Source organism: Oryctolagus cuniculus, chromosome 1 (assembly GCF_051225735.1).
Source record: "Oryctolagus cuniculus isolate XC-2025 breed Fujian yellow rabbit chromosome 1, ASM5122573v1, whole genome shotgun sequence".
Classification (NCBI taxonomy): Eukaryota; Metazoa; Chordata; class Mammalia; order Lagomorpha; family Leporidae; genus Oryctolagus; species Oryctolagus cuniculus.
Window position 1 is genome coordinate 231,544,597 of NC_142867.1, and position 7,033 is coordinate 231,551,629.

At 64.0% G+C, this 7,033-nt stretch overlaps 1 long non-coding RNA gene across 1 annotated transcript; it reads left to right on the forward strand.

Annotated features, from left to right (window-relative positions):
- The first annotated feature begins 1,958 nt into the window (after positions 1-1,958).
- Positions 1,959-7,033, forward strand: LOC138845298 (uncharacterized). The gene is made up of 2 exons (XR_016225398.1): positions 1,959-2,113; positions 6,824-7,033. It is a non-coding gene; the product is annotated as an uncharacterized LOC138845298 (long non-coding RNA).

The window sequence follows — 7,033 nt, forward strand, 5'->3', positions numbered from 1 at the left end:
GTGTGCGGTGGCAGACCCCACAGTGGGATGGAGCCGGGTTCCTTCTCGCTGTGCCTGTCTAGGGTCGGGAGGGAGACGGGAGGGAGGAGAAGGCTGGAGCCCTGGGAGCCTCCAGCCGGGTCCGAGACCTGGTCCCCAAGCGCCCGCGGCCCTCCTTGGCCTGCTCCAGTGACCCGAACAGGCCCTGCAGGAGCTGACCGGCGAGGGGGCGGGGTGGGGCTCCCTGGGTGGGGGCTTCGGGGAGGGTCACTCGCCCAGCCCTGGGGAGGCCCGGGGGCTCCCACTCGGGCATGGGAGTGGGCTCGAGGGAGACCCGTCCTGTCCCAGCGGCGCCCGCGCCACGCCGCCGGCCCGGGGCAGCTCCAGCGCCTTTTTCTGCAGCCGAGGATGGCTTAGCGGTGGCCGTGAGGCTCCCCCAGGCCCCTGGGCAGGCTCTGCGCCCGCCTGCCCGGGGACAGTTAATCCAGCCCTGTCTCCGCCAGGACCCGCCCTAGGCGTTCACCTTATCGGCCAAGCCGTTGTCCCCCCATTTTACAGAGCCCGAGGCTCCCTGATATTTCAGCACCTGCCTCCCGGCAGGAAAGAGGAGACCCAGGACCTGCTCGGCTGCTGCCCCGCCCTGCCTGGCTGAATGGGCTGTGGGTGTCCAGGGCCTGGGGGTGCTGTCCAGGGTGGGGTGGGGATCCCGAGAGCAGAAAGAAGAACCTCATAGAAGACATCGAAGGTCCCCTCCCGCCCACGTCCCTCCATGCCCTGCACTCCACCCTGATCTGATCTGGGTTATAAACGAGACCCAGTGGATTCTCTAGAAAGCAGGAGAGACTTCAGGAGGACACTAGGAGGAACTTACAGAAAAGCCACAGGGAGAGAAAAACTGAGCCAAAACCATGGGAGAGACTGGAGCCCGCAAGGGAGGAGGGAGAGCCTAGGACCCCCGGGGGCAGAGGAAGTCCCCTCCGCTCCCAGGCAGCCCAGGCTCAGACGGGGTGGGGCCGCACCCGTCTGCTTCACCAACAGCCCCACAAGGTAGCGTCTCTGATGACCTCTGGCTGCTGGTTCTGAGCGTTCGGCCTGGGCCTTGGGTCCCGGAGGATGCATTTGTTGAAAGCAGGACCTACCCCGGAAGGGAAGGCAGTGGGGCGGGTCCTGGGCACAGGGAAACTGAGGCACAGCGCCCTGGGCCTCGTGCCGGGTCCCCAGGAAGCTCGAGGGTCATATGCCTCACAGCAGGGCACAGACCTGGGACTGGCTAGCTCCCTGGGCCCCTTGTGCACTCTGCACCGGGCCAGCCGTGCCGGGAGTGGGAGGGAGCAGGCGAGGGATCCAGCTCTGGCGCCTTCGCTGCCGGGTCGCGGCCCGCACGCAGTGCACCCGTGAGCAGTCTCCTGCGTTCCATCCGCAGAGGTCACAGCCCTGGCTGGCCATGCACTTGGTGCCTCTCCTTCCCCGAGCAGGCCGAGGGGGTCCCGGGCCTGGGGGATCATGCCTAGTGCCAGTCCTGCTCCCTGTACACCCCTGGGCAAGCAGACCCCTTCATCAGAGCCCCCCAGGACCCCCGGAGCCATCCGCTTCCTGCTGGGGCTCTGGTCCATGCCAGACAGACACGTGGCTGCTGGCAGCCCCTGGCCTGGACGGGGCAGTGAGCAGACAGGCACATTTGCTCCTTCCTCCCCTGGCTGGCCGGGGAGGCCTGGGATGCAGGAAGGGATGCGGCACGTCTACACTGGCCGCTGGCCATCGAAGGAATTCGAGGAGGCCCCCAGGGACCCCCCAGGCGGCTGTGTGTCTCCAGCACCGGCCCAGAGCCAGGGGCTGCTGATAACAGCGGGGCCAGACTCTCACTGATAGAGAATCCAGACGCTGGCCTGCCCTAGCCAGGTGGCCCCGGGCGAGGCCTTTTGCCTTCTGGGCCTCGAGCAGGCAGCCTCCTGGCCCAGGAGAGTCCAGAGGGCCGGACAGGGACCAGGCTCGCCCACCCGGCCCTGTGCTGGGCGCCACTTCGCGGCACTGCACGTGCGAGACGCCTGCGTCCCCATTCCACAGCAAAGGAAACCGAGGCCCAGCTGCGCGTGGCCACGGGGCTGGGGGGAGCCGAGAATAAACCACATCCTGTGTGAGTTTTGCCTTTGGCTTCCAGAGCATTCCACCCTGGCTGTCCTACTGCTCTGGCTGCCTTCTCTGTCCCTCCACCGGTTCCCCGACCTCCCCTTACCCTGTGCTGGGTCCCTGGGCTGCTTCCCGCCTCTGTCAACCCCCACCCCCACACGGGGCTTTCTCAGGCCCTGGTGCCCAGCAGGCGAGGGCTGGGCTCTGACAGCCCTGCACGCGTGCTGCAAACCCACACGTCCCCGGCGATCGCAAGGCCCTCCCCTAGTGCCCGTCCCGTCCCTCGGGTCCTGCCGCTGGCCGTCAAGTTCACCATGATTGATCGCCCGCCGCTGGGTCCCAGAATCATACACGTGAGATCCTTGCTGCTCCGGGCAAGCTCTCGGTGCCCTGGAGGCGTAAGTGACCCAGGACCTCCAACCTCAGACCCATGGGAGGGAACCCCGGGGGAGGGGTGTGCCCGAGCCCACGTGCGTGGCACTGTGCCCGCCCAGATGGGTGACCTCGGATCCCGTCTGTGGGCTGAGGGCACCAGCTTTCTACCTCCAGCCAGAACGGCCCCCAGGCCCCCGGGCATCTCAGCGCCACCCCCGCCCTCACACGGCCACAGCTGGGCTCCAGGCTTCGCAGGCTGCTCCTGTCTCAGCCTCCATCCCACACCTTGACCCCTCCTGTCGCACAAGCCTTGAGAAGATCTTGATGGACAGACGGCTGTGCTCCCGCCCTCCCCCGAGCCCCGGGACCTTGGCTGCTGTCCCCGAGCCCCGGGTGGTTCCTGCTGAGTTCTCGTTCAAATGCCCAGGTTTGCAGACCCAGCTGCTTCCCGCAGCCATGGCAACAGCCCCCCCAACATGGCGGTCCCCTCCTCCCGGAGCTCTCTCCTGGCTTTGCTCTTGCCCCAGCCCCTCCCCCACGCTCTCAAGGCCGCTGTCCAAGCTGAGTTGGAGTCCGTCCCTGTTGGCTCAGCACCCTCCCCCCATAACCCTCTTTTCAGAACAGAAGCCAAAGCCCCTCACAGGGCCGGGGAGGCCCCTTTACCCCCTCTTCAACCTCATCTTCCGGGCTTCTCCGTCCAACTCAGTGAACTCCAGCCACTGGCCCCTTGCTCTTCCGTGTCCAGCATGGCCGCCTCAGGGCCTTTGTACTTGCTGTATCTGCTCACTGGAACACTATCCCCCTTGGGAGCTGCAGCACTCACTCCCTCGTCCTTTGAGCCCCTGGCCCTACGCCACATGGTCAGTGAGGCCCCTGACCCTGGCGTTTGAGATGACCCCTCTCCCACCTGCCCTGGAGTGCACGTCGCCCGGGGCCCACTGCGTGCCCTTCATTTGTTGTGTTTCCTCTCCCTGGATGAATGTCCCATGAGGTCAAGGGCATTGCTTTGTCGCCGGCTGTATGCCATCTTGTTTTTTTTTTTTTTTTAAGATTTTATTTATTTTATTTGAAAGTCAGAGAGTTATACAGAGAGAAGAAAGGCAGAGAGAGAGAGAGAGAGAGGTCTTCCATCTGCTGGTTCATTCCCCAGATGGCCGCAATGGCTGGAGCTGAGCAGATCCGAAGCCAGGAGCCAGGAGCTTCTTCTGGGTCTCCCACACAGGTACAGGGGCCTAAGGACCTGGCCCATTTTCTACTGCTTTCCCAGGCCACAGCAGAGAGCTAGATCGGAAGAGGAGCAGCCAGGACTAGAACCGGCGCCCATAAGGGATGCTGGCACTTCAGGCCAGGGCGTTAACCCACTGCGCCACAGCGCCGGCCCCTCTATGCCATCTTGTAAGGGTGCCTGGCCCAGGGAAGGCATTCCATGCATGCTGGGTGAACACTGAGCAGGCTCAGCCCTGGGCCACTCGGGGTGACCCAGACCCCAGACCTCAGGGGACATTCTCAGGGGACGGCTCCGAGCGCCCCGGGGAGTGGGTTTCGGGGGCTGCCAGGCCCAGGTGTCTGCAGAGAGAGAATGACCGCTCTGCGCCAAGAACGTCGCCTTCTGTCCCCCGAGGAAGGGACCCTGGGCCCTGCTGTCTCCATTGGACTTCCCCGAGGGGCCACTCCCCAAGGTCGCAAAACCGTGAGGCCCCCCTAGGTGGCAAAGGTTCCACCCGGCCAGAGTTCTAGAACCCCTGAGCTGTGAGGGCTCTGAGTTCACCAGACGGGCCCGAGAAAGGGGGAGGGACTCGCCCAGAAACCCAGCCACCACGACTACCGCATAAGGCAGGAGACCCCCGGGGAGGGGCAGAAGCCCGCCAGGGTCGGGCCCTGCACCTCAGCCGCTGTGTGCCTCGGGGCAGGCCACACCACCTCTCTGGGCTGCTTCCCGGTGAGGGAGTCCTGCGCCTGCCCGCCCGGCAGGGCCTCTGCCGGCCGCCCTCCGGAGCCCCTGCCTGGGGAGCCGCCAGCCTTTCCTGTTTACCGAGGCCCCTCTCGCGGCTGGGAGGCGACAGCCTTGGCCTCCTCTGCTCCCCGCTTCCTTCCTCTCCCACTTCAGCGCCTCCGGCCCCGGCCCTCAGGGCCCGCGAGGCCAAGACACGGGGGCTCAGTCCTGGGGAGCATCCGAGGCCACCACCCACCCCTGCAGGGACTGCCCAGGAGCACGCCCTCTCAGAGACCCCAGCGGTGCAGACACCCAGGACTCCAAGGACGGTGTGACAGCTTTGACCTTCTCCGACCCGGCCACGCCCACCGCTCAGTGCGCTGTGGGGTGGGTGCGACCGGACCGCCGGCCAGCCCCTCCTGTCTGCCCCAGGCTCCCCGTCCATCCAGGGCCCCGTTGGTCCTCCAGACCGGCGCGGTCTCCCCAGGAGACCCCCAGTGTGGCTCTTGGAGCAGCAGCCCGGACATCAGCCCCGCCCCACATCTGCCCAGAGAAGCAGCTTTGGACAAGACCCCAGGAGACGCAGCGGCCCAGTAGAGCCCTACGTATGGCAGAACTGACCTTCCTGTCTGGTTTTTGTTGTAAAAATTCTTTTTAATTTTATTTAAAAATTTACGTATGTAGGAGGGAGCGAGCGAGGCAGAGAGCTGCTGGTTCACTCCCCAGATGCCCGCGACAGCGTCTCGCCCAGACTGAAGCCAGGCACACAGTTGTTCCGGCCATCACCGCTGCCTCCCAGGGTCTGCATTAGCAGGAAGCTGGGGTCGGGACCCGGCTTCACTCTGGGCTAATCCCCGCCCCATCCGATTGGAAAACCTGCCCTGGGCACCTACCAGGTGCTCTTGCCACAAGGCTGAACTGGGATTTATGAAGTGGCTAACTAACTTCCGGTACCCGAGACCAGCAAGGGAGCGAGGAGCAAGTTCAAGGGCACCGAGGAATCTTCCGGTGAAGACATCGGCCAGACATCGGGTCCCTCCCCAGGCCAGCGTGCCGAGACAGGACGGTGCTGCTCTAGCCAAGCACACGTCACGACCAGACGCACTGGGTGGGCCTGGGTCGCGTCTTGGGTTCCACAAACCTGCCGTGCGTCGCACCTGGGGGACAACCGGAAAAACTCACACGCACCGAGAATCAGCGCTTTCGTGGGTTGGGTTCAGCCGGCGTCACCGAAACTCTGCATTGTGATGACGTCGGAAAACGTCCGTGTTCTTTAAAGAGTCACACGTGGGGCCGGCGTCGTCTCCCACAGGGGTGAAGGTGCCGCCCGAGGCACTGGCATCCCACACGGGCGCTGGTTTGAGTCCCGACTGCTCCGCTTCGTTAAATTTAAGTTCCATTTTTCCATGAACTTTTTTAAAAATTTATTTATTTGAAAAGCAGAGTTACAGAGAGAGGTAGAGAGAGAGAGAGAGGGAGAGAGAGAGGTCTTCCATCCGCTGCTTCACTCCCCAAATGGCTATAACGGCTGGAGCTGGGCTGATCCAAAGCCAGGAGCCAGGAGCTTCTTCTAAGTCTCCCACATGAGTGCAGGGACCCAAGCACTTGGGCATCTTCCACTGCTTTCCCAGGCCATCAGCAGGGAGCTGGATCAGAAATGGAGCAGCCGGGACTCAGGCAGCGCCCACGTGGATGCCGGCGGTGGGTGGGAAGTTAGACACGAGCCTGTGTGTGTGAGAGAGGCCTGAGGAGAACAGCGCCTGCGGCCCACCTGGGAGCAGCCCAGGCTTTCCACTGCAAAGTCCCGCCCAGGCCCAGAGAACTTTCCAGGTGGGCTCAGCCCTCCCCCCACGGGAAGCTCCCGGGACACTCCTCTCTCCTCAGCACCATGCGGGTCACCCGGCCGGATAACACTGAGCGATAGAACCTTCCCAGCCTTCCTTGACCAGGGCCAGGGGAGGCTCCTCGGCCAGCCCAGGGGGCTTCCCGGCTGACAGCCCTGGGTAGTAAACCTGGGAGGGACTGCCTTCGTCCTGGAGGAGGAGGGGAAGGAGGGGCCGTGGGAAACACTGGGCCCCTGTTCCTGGGAGCCGCAGTCTGACTGCAGACTGCACGCTCAGCTGTCCGCGGAGCCGCGCCCTGGCCGGCCAGGGCTTTCTCCCATTCAACCTGCAACCCCGCTCTCCCGGCCCAGCCCGAGTGCCTGGGCGCTCTCAGGGTCTGTCTGGAGAGGCGCCATCTGTTCCTACGGGGGCCCGACCCCGTCTTGCTTACCTTCCCGTCTTGCTTACCACTGCTCTGTCTCATGCCTGAATCTTTCTTGCACAAAGCCAAGAACCCCACTACGGTCCCCGGTTACACAGGAGCTGCAGGCCGGGGCTTTAACCCGCTGCCCCACTTCCAATCCAGCTCCCTGCTAATGGCCTGAGAAAGCTGAGGATGGCCCACGTGGGAGACCCGGAAGAAGCTCCTGTGTGTGGTTCCCGGCTTCGGATCAGCACAGTTCCAGCCGTTACAGCCATTTAGGGAGTGAACCAGCGCATGGAAGATCCTCTCTCTGTCTGCCTCTCACTCTGCCACTGCCCTTCCAATAATCAAATAAATCTTGAAGAACAAAAA